At 33.2% G+C, this 21,110-nt stretch overlaps 1 protein-coding gene across 1 annotated transcript in view; it reads right to left on the minus strand.

Annotated features, from left to right (window-relative positions):
• LOC133325139 (uncharacterized) overlaps window positions 1-21,110 on the minus strand; it is an 84,774-nt gene that overhangs the window by 63,085 nt on the left and 579 nt on the right. The gene's annotated exons all lie outside the window — the stretch shown is intronic.

The following is a 21,110-nucleotide window of genomic DNA, read 5'->3' on the forward strand; positions in this document are numbered from 1 at the left end:
TTTTAAATGAAGTGGACCGAAAACTTAATTTTTTGTGTTATTTTTGTGACCACAATATGAAAGCCGGAAACACAACCCACGGTGAAGGGAAGACAATAGCTGTACTGAATACTCGTAATATTCGGAAAATATGTCAGTGTGAGGAAGAGGTGCTGTTTACCTCTAATCGGGCAAGAGGGTTCAAATATCACGAAATATTGCCCAAGCTCGGAATAAACATCCGCAGACAGTTTAATTTCCGTGGTAGTTGTGTAGGGTATCGTATGGTCGGCCCCGTCCGACTATACTGATCCGCTCACTGGTTACAATATCTTTCTTTATTCAGATTAATATATCTGCTAGCAATTCACTATGAACATAGGCCCCATATGAAAGCCACCGTTTAATTTAAGACATTTTGAATGTCCAATTCGTGGTGGAGAATACAAAAAGTTCAAAAGTTATTCAGAGGCTATTTCGATTCTTGTGAAAAATAAGATCATAAGATCTATTTTTTTAAATATAATTTTTTTATTTCTTCATCTCAAATCTCAAATTCTACTTATTTCCATGTGAGAGAATATAATTTCAATATCTTTCATTATCCAGACTTTTTAATTTTAATTTTCTTTAGTTCTTCGTTTTTTTTTAAGCACCATCTTCAAAATTCAGGTTTCTCACGTGAGTCAAAAAAAAAAAAACATTTTTTTTTTTTGGTTTCCAATTGATTGACATCTTGTTAGCATTTCTTCACAAAGTATTGCCCTGCGGTCAAAATACATTAAGCCTCATAACAGTATATGTTGCCCTCCCCTTCTCCACCTCTTCTTTTCGGTTATCTCACCTCTTCCACCAAATATTTAAATTAACCCTCCAAAAAAACAACAGTTATTATCGATTAGCTTACAAAAGAATTCAATCGTTCAATTCTTTTTTATTCATCTCTATATTGACTAACGGCATGTAAATCATTAAAACGACAGCAACAAAAACAACAATAATAAAAATCTCAAAACTATATACCCTCTGGCCATATGCTGACCGGAAGGTCAAACACAATAAGGCACTGTGTTCTACAACAAAACACACTCAGAAATGTTTTCCAAAAAAAAAAAACATCTCTTCTACAAAATTAAGTGAAATTTGTTAAGGCACTTGTCGTGCTGGACATCATGACAAAATATACCGACAAATGATTATTTGGATCTTGCCTACATATCAATGGAATGGAAGATGGAAACTTCAATGATTGCCATGATGTTTGCTTTTGAAATGATGCATTTGCGCATGCGCACACATAATCACATTGTCAATAGAGAGAATTTGTTTGTCATTTTGTTTGAGGGGGATTTTATGACCCCTACACATTAAGTCCAACACTAATGGCAACGGAATGTGTGTGGAATGGGCAATAAAGACGAACATTTTTTATATATTTTTTTTATGAATTTCATGATTATTAATATTCATCGTTTACTTTCGTTTTTTCTTTGTGGCCATAATGTTGGAAGTACTCACAATTTGTGAGTGAATTTTTTTATTTTTTTTTTAACAGATGCTGCCACAATATTTTTCTTTTTCACTTGTTGTTATTGTTGTTGTGGTATCTTAATTTTTTTATTTAATTTCTTTTTTTCCATTACTCATTATTGGTATCTGTTCTGAATGTATGAAAAAAAGTTCAATGACTTTTCGAAACTTTGTGAAATCAGGTGTGTCCGATCGACAGAAATGATGCTAATTTTTTAAACAAAAATAAATCTTTTCATGTAAGTTTTTTTATTTGTATTTATTTCTTTGATTGATTTTTATGATACAATTGAGATCTCTCTTTTCTCTTCGTATTTAATAGGTTACAATAAAATTTATGTTTGTTTTTATTTCTATTAACATCTTCAGTCAATCAAATTAAATGATTGACTGATGGACCCAAGAGCCATCAAAAGAATTTTCTAGAGGGGATATTATATTGCCAATCAATTGATACATGTTAACAGTGGCTTGGATGTAAAATGGAACAAAAAAAATAAAAAATGGCTTGAAACATGTTTATGTAGAAAAGTATGAGACTGATCACTTAACTATAAAAATGATTAAAACAAGTAAAAAGGTCGGCCGAACTTTTTATGCCCTCTACCATGTGGTGTGCATTCAACATTCCTTAAATCCATCGAGATCATTATATGGAGACGATGTTTTTGTATCATGTGGTAATAGGTTGTTCATGATCTGCAAAACCTTCAAAATAGCGGCAACTTTCCGCAAATATGTGTATTACGCTCCAATTTCCGAAATTAAAAATTACAGTCTTTACCATGAAAAAATGCAGCTTAAGCCTTCAAATTACCGAAAATTGGTCGGTCCGTTATATGGAAGCAATACCAAAACCCAGCCGTCACTTGATGCTGACACAATAAATCGGATATATCTTCAAGAGTTCTTGAGATTTTCACTTGAAAATTTGTAGGGACATTCTTTAATTAGTGTAGATTCGAATTATATCAACAAAATTTTTGACCCCGAGAATGGGGGGTCCCCTTAAATCATTTACACAAAGCTGCATTAAAAACGAAGCTCGAATAAAAAAAACAGGGTGGATCGAATTTCCATCTGCAGAGCCTTGGTCAAACTGAATGAGATAGACCCATTTCTTAAATGGATGGTGACTGGAAATGAGAAATCACATACGAAAACGATCATGGTCAAAGAGCGATGAATCACCTCAAACGGTGACCAAACCGGGACTAACGGCCAGGAAGGTTCTGCTACGCATTTGGTGGGACTGGAAGGAGATTATTTATTATGAGTTGCTTCAATATGGCCAAACTCTAAATTCTGATCTCTACTGTCAACAACTGGACTATTTGAAGCTAGCAATTGACCAGAAACGGTTAGAATTGTCCAACAGGAGAGGTGTCGTGTTCCATCAGGACAACTACAGTGACTCCCCAGAAGCTTCGAGAGCTTGGTTGGGAAGTTTTAATGCATCCACCATACAGTCCGAACTTGGCACAAGTGATTATCATATTTTTTGTGCATTACAAAATTTCTTTAATGATAAAAAATTGGTACCTAGGGAGGATTGCGAAAATCGACTACTAGAGTTTTTTTGCAAATAGAGAACAGGACTTCTATGAGAGAGGCATTATGAAGTTACCTTTAAAATGGAAACAAAACAATAAAACGGTGTATATTTGGCCCAAATCGGACATTCCGAATGATGTTAAATAAAGTTCTATAGATCATAAAAAATAATGGATTTATTTTCCCCCAACCTAATATTTTTTCAAGGACCACATAGTAATTTTTTTTTTTAAATAATAAAAAACCAGTGAGCGGAGCGTTATAGTCGGACGAGGCCGACCATACGATACCCTACACAACTACCACGGAAATCAAACTGTCTGCGGATGTTTATTCCGAGCCTGGGCATTATTTCATGATATTTGCACCCTCTTGCCCAATTAGAGGTAAACAGCACCTCTTCTTTACACTGACATATTTTCCGAATGTTACGAGTATTCAGTACAGCTATTGTCCAGATTCCTTTCACCGTGGGTTGTGTTGTGTTGTTCGGCTTTCATTTGTGGTCTATAGATAGACTCGAAAAAAACACAAAAAATAATAACTCCCACATCCGAGCACATACAACAATATAATTGGTATTAGTTTAAAGGTCAACCACTCCTCTTGGATATAATATCAACATCTCGGGTCTATGTCGTTCAGGGGTAAATATATACGCTATAGAATAAAAATTTTGTCGTTTTTCACACAAAAGTCAGGGTCCATTTGACCTGCTAAATATTGACCGATCTTTATCAAAACAGGCATGGTTATTCTTTGCCCCGATCCCCTTCTCCATGCAAAATTTCACGATGTTCGGGCCATTATTGCGGCCTCTGGAGCGACCAGAAAATCAGACAAAAATAAATTTTTTGGTCCATTTCACCCCCTTAATATGAACTGATCTTTCCAAAAAACAATAGGGGTCTTCATTGGCCAGAACCCATTCTACATGCAAAATTTCGTGAAGATTGGTCCATAACTGTGGCCTGTATCGTGTTTACAAATTATAACGGACAGACGGACGGACGGACACACATGTCTAGATCGACTCAACTAGTCGAGATATGACGATCAGTATTCTTAAAGGTAGGTCTAGGACCAATATTTCGCGGCGTTACAAACTTTTGGGGCTGCACAAAGCTATAATACCCTGACAACATAGTTGTGTAGGGTATAAAATTGTAACCTGATCTCCTTTTCAAGAAACAAAAAAAAAAATCCCCTAAATGCCACTCACCATAATTAGCTTGACTCCATTCATTCCGTTTATTCGAAAAAAACAAATTGAACTAATTTTCCAGTTATGAAAAAAAGAAAACAGAGACCTCACTTCACTTGAATAGTGCTAAAGAATTCAACAGGTTCTTCAGATGCAGATGCTACTACTGCTGCATAAGATGGATAGATGGATGGATGGAAATGTTCTTAGGAATAGAAATATTAACATTAAAGTGGGATTCATTCCGTTTTGTTTGTCATCTCTGCATGGACTATTTAAGCAAGTCCAAGAGATGGACTACCATATTGGGATATTTCATGGATGTCTTTTAAATTCTTGGGATTAAAAATTCTAAGCAAAAGAAAGACAGCAACAACAACTGCAAATAGGAAAACAGAACAGAATGTCACTACCAACCAAACACTTGATGAAGATGGGTACTCCAGCTGCCAAGTAAACTACTTCCACTGATGATGACCATTGTCGTCGTCATCTTCATAAGTTTTTGTATTATGATTTCTTTTCTTTTTGTAAATATGACTTGGAAATATTGTCCCCTCATTCTCCCCTTCCCCTTATTTCATTCCACCATTTTTTTTACACTTTTCTGGCATAAAAATATTTATTTATGTTGGCCATGATTAATGTGTGTTTCTGTGTTAATTATTTTCTTTTTCTTAAACTCAGAGCGTTTTCGTTGTTGTTGTTGTTGGTTTGTTTGCTTCGTCTTCTTCTATTTTAGTTGTACGTATCTTCTTTAATTGTTCTTTCGAGAAAAAAAAAACAGAAAAAAAGTAGCAACTATTTCATGTCTAAGTCAGCCAAGTCAGTCAGCCATTGAGTCAGTTTTGCTCCATACGTCAGTCCGTCTGAATGTATGGCTACCTGCCTGCCTGGCTGTCTGTCAGTAAGTCAGTCATCTAACCTAGCTTTTTCCTACATAGTTTTAATAACACAAATTAACTGTTCATTAATGCCATCATTTGCCAATTAAAGATTATGGCCGGCTTAGCAATTCCAGGTTTCAGCTATTTAGTCCACTTTTCTACATTTCTGTGCTGTTGTTGTTGTTTTTTTTTTCATTATTTCTTTTGAGATCAAAAACAAACAAAAAATGTATTACAACTATGAAATCTGAGCGTTTTCCGGAGAAGAGACTTAACAGGTGTTCCATAAATATTGGCGAGTGGCATACATTTATGAAAAATATTTTTTTAAACTTAGCCAAACCCCATATCTTATGATTTTTCTATTCAAAAGATATTTGTTTTTCTGTAGAAAAATTGTCAGACACGAGAATAATAATTCTGTAGCCCTTCTGACTACAGAATTATTATTCTCTGTGTCCGATTGATTGATTGATTGATGTTGTTTATACCCTTCACCACACTGTGGTTCAGGGTATTATGTCTTTGTGCATATGTTTGTAACAGGCAAAAGGAATCGAGATAGACCCATGGCTCCTTTTGAGAATATGCATAGAATCACTTTCTGAGTCGATTCGTCCGTCTGTCCGTCCGTCCATGTATTTTTGTTAACAAAGTGCAGGTCGCATTTGTTATCCGATTTGGATGAAATTTGGCACAGTTCACTTATTTGGGTTAAGGACGAACCCTATTGAAATTGGAGAAAATCGGTGCAGATTTAGATACAGCTCCCATATATAGTTTCGTTCGATTTTATGTAAATGAGGCACCAAACTCCCAATATTTGTCCGATTGGGACAACATTTTGCACAGAGTACAGAATTAGGCCCAGATTAATATATGTCAATTTTTGTTGAAATCGCTTCAGAATTAGATATAGCTCCTATATATAGTTTCGTCCGATTTTATGTAAATGGTGTACCATACAGCCCATATTGGTCCGATTGAAACAAAATTTTGCACAGAATACTGAATTAGGTCTAGATTGGTGTATGCAAAGTTTTGTTGAAATCGGTTCAGATATAGATATAGCTCCCATATACAGTTTTGTCCGATTTTTTGTGTTAATGGAGCACCATACTCCTAATATTGGTCCGATTAAGGCAAAATTTTGCACAGAGTACTGAATTAGGTCTAGATTAATAATATATAGTTTCGTCCGATTTTATGTAAATGGAGCACCATACTGCCAATATTGGTCCGATAAAGACAGAATACTGAATTAGGTCTAGATTGATGTATGCGAAGTTTTTTTTTGGAATCGGTTCAGATGGAGCATGTTTAACGATTTAGACTATAGTTTGCATACCGTATTGAAGCTACTACAGGTTAGTATGTGTATGGGTTGTTTTAATTTAGTTCAAATATCTATAAAATATCTTCACGTAGTTAATTTCGTCCGATTCCATTTCAATGGTCGTCCAAAGATGCCATGTCGTAAAGAATATTGTATATATGAGCGTCTCTTGTATGTACCCAAAGTAGTAAAGGGTATCACATAGTCGGCCCGACCGACTTTTGAACATTCCTTACTGGTTTGTATTGGATTTTCGGCAGGGATATTATTTTACAGAATATGGTCTGTATATTTTCCATCTAAAAATTCTCAGACCAACTGAGGTTGTCTAAAACTTATAGAGAAAATCCTCCCAACTGTGGTTAGCTGATATTTTTTTCTATAGAGAAAGAAATATCAGCTAACCACAGTTGGGAGGATTTTTTCTATAACAAAAAAAAAACGTCTAACTGAGGTTGGGTGAGATTTTTTATATAGGGACCTCACATATTCTCGATTTCAAATTTGGACATTTTTTTTTTTTTTTGAAATTGTTTATTATCGATCAAAAATAAAGCTAAAAAATAAGGAAGATTTTGGCTGATTAAATTTATCCTGGTTCAAACAATAGCTATGCAGGTCTAGAATGTCAAATAACTTACCTTAGATATGTTTGAAACAATTGTTGGAATAACTTGTTTAACAAAAATTTACAATTGCATAATGAAAACATGTTCACTCGACTATTTTAAAACGCTATTTTTCTGTTCAAATGTGCTCTTTTTCCCTTTCCAAGAGTTAGCACTTTTTGTCCACATTAGAGTCTCCACACTAATATATTCATTTGTCCACAAAATACTGTAATATTAGTAACACTTAGACATTTTCGTACACTTCTAGTACAAATTTCCAAAATTCATACCTCTAGCACAAAAACCCTCTACGCTTAACCAGAAAGCTTCAGTCTACATTTTCGAATTAATACGGGCCCAGTTTTCGATATAGCATCTATGAAAAAGTCCCGCTCTTTTTATAATGGTCCACGTTACCAGATTTTTATACTTTTTTCTTTTTGGGTTACAAAATAAATAAAAATTCAACGTTGTCTATTGTAATTACAAATAAAGGTATAAGAATGGACCCGTTAATTTTTTATACTCTTCACCACACTGTGGTACAGGGTATTATGTCATTGTGTATATCGCTCATTTGCTGCGAGACAGGCGTAACACAAAAAAGCGATTTTGCAAAAAATGCGTTTTAAGTTTTCAATTTACTCACACTTTATATGGGACAGAGGAACTTCTACAGCTTCTCAATTAGAGTGGTTCAGAGATATTCATATTAATTTTTTACACAACATGAGGTTTATTATAGCGAACAATCGTACATCATTAACTCGAAATCACATTTTTTGAGTTATGCCTCTCTTCCAGCAAATGAGAAATATGTTTGTAACAGACACAACGAAACGAGATAGACCCATGGTTCATTTTGAGAATATGCATAGAATCACTTTCTGAGTCGATTTATGCATGACTGTCTGTCCGTCCATGTATTTTTGTGAACAAAGTACAGGTCGCATTTATGATCCGATTTGAATGAAATTTGACACAGGTGACTTATTTGACCCAAGGACGAATATATAGTTTCGTCCTATTTAATGTAATTAGTGCACCAAACTCTCAATATTGGTCCGATTAAAACAAAATTTTGCAGAGAGTACTTAATTAGGTCCTGATTGGTGTACTTGAAATTTTGTTGAAATCAGTTCAGATTTAGATATAGCTCCCATATATAGATTTGTCCGATTTTATGTAAATGGACCACCATACTGTCAATATTTGTGTGTATTGGCGCACTGTGATGCAAACGTATGCTGCGTTTGCTCAAATACGTCTATTTATATATAGCACCATACATACAATGATTGATGTATCCACAGTGGTGAAGGCTATCATATAGTCGGCTCCGTTCAACGTTGGAACTTGCCTTACTGGTTTTATTTTAGAATAATAAAGTCTTCGATTCTTGTTCCTAAAATTTTTCACCTCTTTTCAGTCAAAACAGAACATAAATAAAATGTCAATACTGCAATTATGCATTCAAAATTATTTGTTGTTTGATAATTAGACGTACCCGAAAATAATATACATAAAACCATATTTTATATTTGAAATTCATACACACACACACACACACAATTTAGTTTTTGTAAAACTTTATTTACGAAAAGATTTCCCATTAATAATACATTTCATTTAAAAAAAATGAGACCTAAACTAAAAAATAATAATTGTATTTCAAAAATATATATGTATGTGTGTCTATTTGTATACATACTCTATATATATACTCAGCAAAATACTTAATAAAAATATATAATTAGTATTTCAAGTGATTAACAATTGTTGTTATAAAAAAATATTTGTTCAATTCAATAAAATGAAGAAAAAATGCATAAAACCGAAAATCTGTGTGGGCAATTTGTTTGTTTAATTTTCATTTAGTATTTTGTCTTTTAATTGTATCTATGTATGTATATAATATGTATATTTATTAAACTTAATGCTTAACTAAATTGTAATATAATATATTGCTTAAGAAGCTTAAAAATTAATTTAATTGATAACAACATTTAGTGTTTGGTATTAAGTTTTTTGTATTTTTTGGCGGGTATTTATCTTTTTCCTAATAATGCAAATAAAATTTTTTGTTGTTTTGTTTCCGTTTTTTTTTTTCAAAATACATCTATTCAATACAAATCTCTTAAATTTTTATGTTTTTGTTTCAATTAATGCCTAAAGCAGTCCTACGAATTCATGGATTCTCACAACAATAGAAAACAATTAGATGAGTTTCATTTTCACGGTTTGATTCGATTTCAGAAAACAAAAACTAAATCAATTAAGTACATTTGTTTTGGTTTGGCAATTGATTTCTAAGGTCACTACATATTTAATTTTTGTAATTTTCAAAATCTTTTTCCAAACTTATGTTGCATGTAAGTACTTAATTTTGGGCCTAAGGCCAATTATGTTGTATAGTTTATTGCCTCACATAGGAATTTTGCCATAATTAAAAAAACCTGGTAAATATCCTATTTGCTACAATTTCCATTAACTTTCCAGCCTTAGATCTTTTGAGAAATCCTATTTTACGTTTCATGATATCTTCTTTTTTTACATTATCTTAAAAATTACATTGTCAGACCAGTGTTTCAATTCGTTTCCTATAGCAAATCCTTTACTCTGTTTTATAAAATAAAAAACATTTCTATAAATAAAGTTGTATACAAAAAACATTTTGAATATCTGGTGTTGACAACAAAGCCTTAATAAAATATTTTCTGTTTTTCAAAAAATTCTATTCTATTGTATAGTTTTTTTTTTGTATCATATTTTTTTCTTTACATCAGCTACTTTTTTGAAAGCAACAGTTGTAGTAGTTTATAGTATAGTCGGGGCCGACCATATGATACCCTACACAACTTCCACGAAAATCTAACTAACTGTGGTACTACATTCTGAGCTTGGGCAATACTTCGCGTTATTTGGACCATCTTGACGACTAGAGGTCAAAAAATATTATTATTATTGTCCATAGTCGGGGCCGACCATATGATACCCTACACAACTTCCACGAAAATCTAACTAACTGTGGTACTACATTCTGAGCTTGGGCAATACTTCGCGTTATTTGGACCATCTTGACGACTAGAGGTCAAAAAATATTATTATTATTGTCCAGATTTCCTTCACCGTGGGTTGTGTTGTAATGTTCGGCTTTCAATTGCGGCCTATTGATCGACACGAAAAAAAACACAAAAAAATATGTTTTCGGTCCATTTCATCCCAAAATTATTATCTGATCATCACCGAAAATTATAGGCGTTGTCCTTGACCATACCTGGATACTCATAGAAAATTTCAAAGCGATCCGCGCTATATTTTCGCCCTCTAATGTGGTAATGGTTTACTAAATAATATATGAATACGTAAGCACCTGTAAATATTGAAGTGTAACTCCCACATCCGACATACGTTGGGTCTATATCCTTTAGGGGAAAATATATTCGCTATGGCATACAATTTTTTTTCATTTTTTACACAAAAGTCGGGGTCCATTTGACCCGCCAAATATTGAGGTGGGTCTAGGAATAATATTTCGCGGCGTTACAAACTCTTGGGGCTGCACAAAGCTATAATACCCTGACAACATAGTTTTGTAGGGTATAAAAACACCCAACAGAACTAAAGTTCTGTGCATTTTTTTCTACAGAAAAAAATCTCAGCCAACCTCAGTTGGGTGTTTTTTTATAAAAAAAATCTCAGCCAACCTCAGTTGGGTGTTTTTTTTTTATAAAAAAAATCTCAGCCAACCTCAGTTGGGTGTTTTTTTATAAAAAAAATCTCAGCCAACCTCAGTTGGGTGTTTTTTTATAAAAAAAAACTCCGCCAATCACCCAACCACCCAACTGAGGTTGGCTGAGATTTCTTCTATAGAAAAAAACACCCAATTCAGGTTGGTTGAGGTTTTTCTATAGAAAAATAAACACACACACACAACTGAGGTTGGCTGTAATTTTTTCTATAAAAAACACACACAAAACTAAAGTTGGCTGTGATTTTATCTATGGCAAAAACGTACCCAACTGTGGTTGGCTGAGACTCTTTAAAAACAGCAAAAAAAGGAAAAAAATTGGTTGGCTAATTGTTTTCTTTAAAAAAACAATCTCACTTAATTTTTCGTTGCAATCACTTGTCAACAAAAATTTGTAGTAATTTACTTCTTTTGGAAATTAAACAATTATTGGACCACAAAACACAATTTTTTGTTGGAATCTAACGAATAATGACAACAACTTTCTACTCCACGACAGAGCACTTTACAATACTTTTTTGTCTGGTATTTGCAAATTTTTAATTCATGGAATTGTATTTGAAATCAAACAACAACCAAAACGACAAATACACACAATTTTCTTGCATTATAGTTTCGAACAAAAACAACTAAAAATTAAACAATTGAAAGGCGTTTTATAGAGGCGTGTAGACCAATTTCGAACAATTCGACCGGTTGTTTGCACCATTTCAAAAATTTCTATTAGTTTTTCTTTGGTTGTGGTGCATTGTGTCGCCTCTTTTCTTTTGTTTTTCGCATTCACGTGCAACGAAACTAAATCCATAAATAATTTAATTTTTGTTCGACAACGAAACGAAAATTCATTCCATTATGGATTTTACTTTCATTTGGAAAATTGTTGGGTGTTGGGTGGTTTGTTTCGATTTTCAGTTTTCTGTTGATTTTGTTTTTGGTTTTAACCATTCATTTGCTGAATCGTTTCAATATGACCATGAATAACGACGACCAACTTTTGGTTTCACAAATCGAATACTCACACACACAGTCACGCACACTGCCATACAAGTTCATATACATATAGAATATTCATAAATACACATACAGATTTAGTGCAGTGATTTATTCATAATGAGATTAAAATAATGCCAGTTTTCATTATTGATTAACACAAAAAAAAACGAAAAAAAAACAGAACAAAAATTAATTGAACGGCAAAAAGTTTGGAAAATTTTCAAGAAGAGTGAAGTAGGTCAACTGCAAATATGGATATATGAATTACCATTTTTTAAATATATCAGTTGGGAAAAAAAACCTCCGTCCGATTTAAGGTAAATGGGGCACCAAAGTCCCTCTATATCTTTCGATTTACATGAAATTTGGCACAGAGTACTGAATTAGGTTCAGAATGATGTCTGCCAAGTTTCGAGCAAATCGGTTCAGATTTAGATATAGCTCCCATATATAGTTTCGTCCGATTTAAGGTAAATGGTGCACCAAAGTCCCTATATATCATTCGATTTGCATGCAATTTGGCATAGAGTACTGAATTAAGTCCAGAATGATGTGTTCCAAGTTTCGAGCAAATCGGTCCAAATTTAGATATAGGTGCCGTATATATTTTCGTCCGATTTAATGTAAATGGGGCACCAAAGTCCCTATATATCTTTCGATTTGCACGAAATTTGGCACAGCGAACGAAAGCGGGCCTAGAATGATGTGTGTTAAGTTTTCTGAAAATCGGTTCAAATCTAGATATAGCTTCTATATCTGACCAAATGAAAAATTTAGTATCGGTTGCAAAATAAGATGTTTATGGATCCGAATTCATTTTACTGGTTCTTTAAAAATGCGACGTCGGTTAGGATTCATCTGTTGAATATACCCAAAGTGATGAAGGGTATAATATAGTCGGCTCCGCCCGACTTTACTACTTTCCTTACTGGTTTCTATTGAAAAAATATCTGTCAACCTCAGTTGGGTGGTTTTTTCTATAGAAAATAAAATCTCAGCAAACCTCAGTTGTGGGTGGTTTTTTCTATAGAAAAAAATCTCAGCCAACCTCAGATGTGTGGTTTTTTTCTAAAGAAAGAAATCTCATCCAAACACAGTTGGTGGGTTTTTTCCTATAGAAAAAAGTCTCAGCCAATCTCAGTTGGGTGTTTTTTTCTTGGGTGGGTGGTGGTTTTCTGTAGTAAAAATCTCAGCCAATCTCAGTTGGGTGTTTTTATCTATAGGAAAAAATCTCAGCCAACCTTAGTTGGGTGTTATTTTCTATAGGAAACAATTTTTTTATAGGAAAAAATCTCAGCCCACCTTAGTTGGGGGTTTCTGTATAGAAAAAAATGAGTGTTATTTTTCTATAGAAAAAATTTTAGCCAACCACAGTTTGGTGTTGTTTTTTCTATAAATAAATTAAACAACCTAAGATAGGTCTCAGTCAACCTCAGAAAGAAATCCGCCAATCTTATTTGGTTAGTAGTTTTCTAAAGAAACAAATTATCAAACCTCGGTTGGTTACATTTTTCTATAGAACAAATCAGTCCACTTATTTCCCCATGTGTCCTTTTGACTGATTGATTTTTTTTCTGTAGAAAATGTGTTTCTGTAGAAAAAATCTTCAGAAACTTTCTATAAAAAATCACCAAAAACTAAAAAAATTCTGGTCACAGAGAACAAATGTTTTCTAAAGAAAAAGTCATCCATCACTGAATTATAATTTGTTGTAGAAACAACTGAGGACTGATTTTTCTATCCTCAGTCTCAGAGAACAGATTTCTTTCTATAGAAAGAAAATCCTTTGCCTCAGAAAGGCAGATTTTTTCTGTAGAAAGAAAATCCTCAGTCAAAGAGGACAGATTGTTGGTAAAGAAAAAAAGTCCAGTCACTGGAGGTGTGTATTATTCTATAGAAAAAATTCTGTCATTACGAAATAGATTTTTTCTAGAGAAACAAAATTACTCGGTTACTATTTTTTCTGACTATCAAAACACCTATCTCAGTTACGGATTTACTACCTCCTGCTTCATATATCCACCTACTCTCCATATGTGTTTAATCATCTCCCATGTATGTGTGCGTGTTCCACCATAAACCAATTTATTAACTGTGACATTAACAGTCTCTTAACCCTTAACCCAATTAAATTGGCAATGACTTTTGGCCAATTAACTATGGACTTTTATGTGAACACCCATTTTTCCCCATTCATTCATTTATGGCATTTCATGCATCATTTTGCAATTAATTTAATGGCATCAAGGATTTCGCTTTTTGCCAATCCTTAACGGCTGTAGTGTTAAAAATGATGGCTGGCTGACTGACTGCATCATTAAATCGAGCGTTTGTTGGCCAACAACAGCATCAACTTAAACGCATTGCAATGAAAATGTCTTACAATCCCATGAAGGGAATGAATGCGAGTCGTCGAAGTATGTGTGTGTGTGTTTGTCTACGAGTGTGTGTTTGTGAAAAGAAAAATGAACAGATTCATAAGGAAAATACGATATTTCGTACTTGGAACTTTGTTGCAACCAACCAGCCAACTTAAGGGTTTACATCACATTTCTTTACCGGATATTTTCACAGATCCCATTCAAGACGTAGAATAAGTACATTATCAAGAAGAAAACGAAGTAGACGATGCAGAAGAAGACGATGACGAAAGTTCACACACATATATTTATACCATTCACGAATGAATGACGACTACTGCAGACAGCACAAAAAAAGAAGAGTAAACACATCAATCATCTTTGTGAAAAATGAATAAGGAAGGAAAATCCCTCTTCTTCAAAGTACCGGCATTCACACACTTTGTTGGAAAATAGTTGGTGTTGTTGTTGCTGTTGGCGTTCAGTACTTTTCTTTTGTTAAGGTTAAGTTTAGTGGGTTAAATATACATTCGGTAAAGTTTATGTTTGTTTGCAAAAAAAGCAAGGAAAACATATTAAAGAATGAAAGGTTATTTCTGAGTAAAGTTCAAATGTCAAAGTAGGAAATTATAGATTTTAATTTTAAATCAGTAAAATTAACACTGTGAAAACAATTACTTAGAATCTGAGAATAGGGGTTTAAAATAGTGTACAAAGTTCGCGATTTTTATTAAATGTAGGAAAATAGTGAGTCATTGAGGAACGATTTTTTAAAGAACAATTGGGATCATCGACGGCCGATTTTTTATCTTTTGATAAGAGGACCTATTATTATTAAGAAAATCCCCATCCATTGGAGACTGATAGAAAATATTCTTCAGTGTGAACAAAGCTGAATACAAAAAATTCTTTTATAACTGAAGAGGGATTTTTTCCTACAGAAAAAGGCTCCGATTTTTTTCTCTTATGGAAAAAACAATGACTCAAAACAGGAATATTTTAAATAGTAAATTCTGTTCTAAGTGGCTAAGGATTATTTCTATAGAAAAAACCTGCCCTCCAAGGATGAGGATATTTTTCTACAGAAAAAATATACCCTCACTAAAGAAGAATTTATTTAAATAGAAAAAAAATTGTCTACATATTTTCATATTACGACAACTGATTTTTATGATCTATAGGAAAAAATTGAACACAGAAAAAATCTGTCCTCTTTTTTTTCTATAGAAAAAAAGCTGGCCTCTGTTATATAGAATTGTTTTTATAGAAAACAAATTGTCTTCACTGATTGAGAAATTTTACTTACTAAAAAATCTGTCCTTAAGATTGAGGATTTTTTTTCTAAATGAGGATTTTTTTTACAGAAAAAATCTGTCCTTTGTGGCTGAGGATTTTTCTATAGGAAATAAGTGGTCTTCTTTAATTGGGTTAATTTTCCTATAAGAAACAAATTGTCCTGTTTGATTGAAGAATTTTTTTTATGGAAAAAATCTGCCCTCAATGACTGAGATATACTGTTCTCCTTGATTGAGGAATTTTTTCTATAGCGAAAATATTTCCAGTGTTAGAGAAATCAAAGAGGATTTTTTCTATAGAAAAAATATGAAAATATAATATGAAGATTTTTTGCTATTGAAAAAGATCTGTTTCCAGTGACTGAGTATCTTTTCATAAAGAAAAATCTGTCCATATTGAGGAGAATATAAAAGAATCTGTCCTCATAATCTGAGGATTTTTTTCTATCGGAAAAAATCTTTCCTCAATGACTGAGGTTCTTTCCTATAGGAAAAGTGCTGATTTCTTTTAGCAATAAATAGTTTTCTACACAAAAAATCTGTCCTCAGTAACTGAGGAACTTTTTACTATAGAAAAAAACTCTCCTCAGTTATTGGGAATTTTTTTCTATAGGGGAAAAAATATCTACTGTGGCTACAGATTTTTTTTCTATATGGAAAACATCTGTCCTCAGTGACTTTTCAGTCACTAGTTTCTATAGGAAAAATTCTGACTCAGTGACTGAGGAAGTATTTTTTTCTAGAGAAAAAAAATCTGTCATCGGTGACAGAGGAATTTTTTTCTATATAAAAATATCTGTTCTGAGTTAGTGAGGAATTTTTTTCTATAGAAAAAATCTGTCCCCAGTGACAGAGGATTTTTTTTCTATAGAAAAAAAATTGTGTCCTATTTGACTGAACAAATTGTTTCAATAGAAAAAAGTGACTGAAAATATTGTTTTATGGAAAAAGCTGTCCTCAGTGACGTAGGAATTATTTTTCTATAGAAAACATCTTTCCAAACTGACTGAGGAATTTGTTTCTATAGAAACATATTTATCTGATTGAGGAGAAAATAGAAAACAAATCTGGAATTTTTTTCTATCGGAAAAAAAATCGGTCCTCAATGACTGAGGGGTTTTCCTATAGGAAAAATGTTATTTTCTTTTACCAAAGAATAGTTTTCCTTACAAAAAATCTGCCTTTTCTACTATAGGGGAAAATATCTCCTCAGTTATAGAGGATTTTTCTATAGGAGGAAATATCCACTGTGGCTACAGATTTGTTCTTTATTTTCATATAGAACATCTGTCCTCAGTGACTGAAGAATTTTTTTTTCTATAGGGAAAATTCTGACATAGTAACTGAGAATTTTTTCTATGAGGAAAATCCGTCGTCAGTATTTTTGATGGGGAAAAGTCAGTCAGTTGTCGGTCCTCAGTTAGGAGTATTTATACCCTACACAACTATGTTGTCAGGGTATTATAGCTTTGTGCAGGCCCAAATGTTTGTAACGCCGCGAAATATTGGTCCTAGACCCACCTTTAAGTATACCGATCGTCATATCTCGACTAGCTGAGTCGATCTAGACATGTGTGTCCGTCCGTCCGTCCGTCCGTCTGTCCATTATAATTTGTAAACACGATACAGACCACAGTTATTGACCAATATTCACGAAATTTTGCATGTAGGATGGGTTCTGGCCAATGAAGACCCCTATTGTTTTTGGAAAAGATCGGTTAATATTTAGGGGATGAAATGGACCAAATACTAAATTTTTGTCGGTTTTTCTGGTCGCTCCAGAGGCCGCAATTATGGCCCAAACACCGCGAATTTTTGCATGGAGAAGGGGATCGGGCTAGAGAATAAGCATGCATGTTTTGATAAAGATCGGTCAATATTTAGTGGGTCAAATGGACCCTGACTTTTGTGTGAAAAATGACAAAATTTGTATTCTATGGCATATATATTTACTCCTGGAGGATGTAGACCCCCAGGAGTTGATAGCATATCCAAGAGGAGTGGTTGGCCTTTAAATTGATACCAAATATAGTGATGTATCTACTCAGATGTGGGAGTTACAGTCAAATATTTACAGGTGCTTACGTATTCAGATATTATTTAGTAACCCATTACCACGTTAAAGGGAGAAATATCGCGCTGATGGCTTTGAAATTTTTCATGAAGTTCCAGTTATGGTCAAGAATAACGCCTACAATTTTCGGTGATGATCAGATTAATATTTTGGGATGAAATGGACCGAAAGCATAATTTTTTGTGTGTTTTCGAGTAGAGTATAATCCGAAAATCACTACACACTCACCGTGAAGGTAATCTGGACAAGTAATTAGAAGGACTGTACTGAATATTCGAAAAACGTAAGGAAGAGGTGTTGTTAACCTCTAATCGGACAAGAGGGGGCAAATATCACGAAATATTACTCAGACTCGGAATAAACATCCTCAGAAAGTTAGAGTTCGTGGTAGTTGTGTAGGGTATCGTATGGTCGGCCCCGTCCGACTATACTGCTCCGCTCACTGGTTTTTCTATAGAAAAACCTCTTTCCTAGTGACTGACAATTGACCCTTTAGTTGCTGAGGAGTTTTTTCAAAAAAAAAAAATCAGTTCTAAGTGAAGACATTTTTTTCATAGAAAAAAAATTCTAGAGAAAAAAAATTGTCCTCATTAATATTCTTGTTTTATAGAAGAAAAAATTCCTGACAAGTAATTTTTTCTACAGTAAAAAGTAGAACAGTAGTCGATTTCTAAAGGAAAAAATAAGTCCCCAGTGAAGAATTGTTTTTGACGGATAAAAGTTTGAACTCGGATACTAAGGGGTTTTTATAGGAAAAAATTGCCCTCAGTGGCAGAGAATAGGGACGAATCTTAATGACTGAAGATTTTTATTCGAAAATATCTGTCTTTATTGTATGAAGAATTTTTTTTTAATCTCATTTGTCTATAGAAAATGAATTGACCGAAGAATTCTTTCTACAGAAAAATTTATTCTTCATCGATTTAATTGTTTTATTTAATTTATTATTTTAATATATATTTTTTTTTAATTTAACGTTCCGTCACCTTTCATTTTCATTCCAAATATTTCAGTTGATCAAATAATTTATTTGGTATACAAATCGGCAGCTGTTAGCATTTTTAACAGTTTTACTTTCTATGGTTGGCCGTTTTGAGCCGATTAACGGTTCTTAAAACAATCCAATAAAAAAAGACGTTTTCAAAATATTTTCATCTCTGTATAATTTCTGTGTCAAATATAATCGGCAACAAGGCCATTTGATGTGAGACCATAAAGCAAAAAACCAAAATGACAGCTTCCATTCTTCCGATCAATGATTAAAATTGTGTCTACAACTGTAAACAGTTGTTCGACGATATACAATTTCTTTGGATTTATTGTATGATATCTGATTATAACGAATACACACACACAACATTGTTTCCGAGCCAAATCTAATGAAGACGTCTATTAGTGAGGTAGACTTCTACCACCATCACATTCATATGGAATCGGAATGAATTGGAACAAGCGGTACAATAACCCGGCCAATCTTTAACACACAATAACAATTGGGGCATGTTGTTGTTTTTGTTTGGTGTTATATTTTTTGTATCCACAATTCTTAAACAATATCAGATTAACAACAACAACAACAACGAGAACGTGTTGTTGTACAATTCAAAACATTATAAATTAAATTAAAACCGTTAACGGTGTTTTGAATTATAATCAGCTAAACTGAATTATTAGCAGCAGTCACAACAGCAACGGCTGCCATCAAAGGTGTTGGTGATGGCAGTAGGCAGAGATCATGCCAACAATGTCTACAAGCCACGATTGAATGAAACGATGGCTGTGTGACAATCGAGTAGATAGAATTCGGAAAATGTCTAGTGGCAGAGGTTGGGGCAGAGATCAGTAAATAAGTTTTAAATTAATTTGAATAGATTCGATTGAATGATTTTTTTTTTGATATTTTTTCGGAATTTATGTGAGAAGTAATTTTTTATGTTAATTTGGATTGGATTGGATGCCTATAGCAAAGCGGGATATAGCAATTGATAAAATATTCAAAAAATATGTCTGCCGCTTAAAAGAAAATAAGATAAAGAAGAACCTAAGGTCAAGATTTTTTAGCCGGATATTTCTTTCTATAAAAATTATGTGTGAAAAAAGAGTTCGACATTTTATATGTATAAAATTCTTCTGTAAGAGATGAGTTGGAGATTGAACCTCTGAAGACTTCTATATACCTCCACGACAATTTGTCTTTCCACATCCCTTAAATCGATAAACTGAGATCGTATTTTTTTTTTTTTTCTTAGAAAAAAATCCCTTGACCTCAGTTCTATATACTGAAAAAAATAGGAAAAATCCTCATTAAACTTAGGTCGAGATATTTTCCTATACAAAAAATTACCTCATAGAGTACTGTGGTCGAGAATTTTTTTCTATAGAAAGAAAAATTCCTCAATGAGAAATGATGAAGACAGATTTTTTCTATAGAAAAAAACACATCAGTGAATACTGAGGTTCAGAGATTTTTTTCTATAGAAAAAAATATCTCGGTGAACAATAAGGTCGAAAGATTTTTTTCTATAGAAAAAAATACCTCAGTGAGTACTGAGGTTGAGCGATTTTTTTATAAGAAAAGTACCTCAGTAAGAATTGAGATCAAGAGACATTTTTCTTTTTAAAAATACTTCTGAGATTACTGAGGTCGAGAGATATTTTTCTATAGAAAAATATACCTCAGGGAGTACTTAGGTCGAGAGATTTTTTTAAGTTTGATTTGTATTCTAATGAAAAAAAATTTAGATGAAATAAAACAAGTACTTTTCCATAGAAAGAAATACTGAACCATCTGCACTGAGGTCTGATTTTTTCCATAGAAACACTTTATCTGTCTCTGATCCGGATACTGAAGATGTATTAAAAAAAACTATAATAACTGAAGATATTTTTTTTTTTGTATACGAACTTCGTCCATTTTTATACCCTTCACCACACTGTGGTACAGGGTATTATGTCTTTGTGCATATGTTTGTAACAGCAAAAGGAAACGAGATAGACACAAGGTTCCTTTTGAGAATATGCCTAGAATCACTCTTTAAGTCGATTTATGAGTGTCGGTTCGTCTGTCCATGTTAAATTGTAAACAAAGTAAAGGTCGCATTTTTGATTCGAATTGGATGAAATTTGGCACAGGTCATTTATTTGGCCCAAGGACGAGCCCTATTGGAATTGGGAAAAATCGGTTCAGACTTTGATATAGCTCCCATATATATTTTCGTCCGATTTAAGGCAAATGACGCACCAAAGTACTTATATATCTTTCCATTTGCACGGAATTTGGCACAGTGTACTAAATTAATCCTAGAGTGATGTGTGTTAAGTTTCGTAAAAATCGGTTCAGATTTAGATATAGCTCCCTATATATTTTCGTCCGATTTTAGCAGATATATATCCTTCGATTTACACGAAATTTTGTATAGCATACTTTATTAAGTTTAGAACGATGTGTGTTCAATTTCATGATAATCGGTTCATATTTAGATATAGCTCACATATATATTAGATATTCATATATATTCTTCCGATTTTACATAAAT

This window comes from Musca vetustissima, unplaced genomic scaffold (genome assembly GCF_032173495.1).
Source record: "Musca vetustissima isolate MV318-11 ecotype Yass unplaced genomic scaffold, APGP_CSIRO_Mvet_v1 utg2188, whole genome shotgun sequence".
NCBI classification, from domain to species: domain Eukaryota; kingdom Metazoa; phylum Arthropoda; class Insecta; order Diptera; family Muscidae; genus Musca; species Musca vetustissima.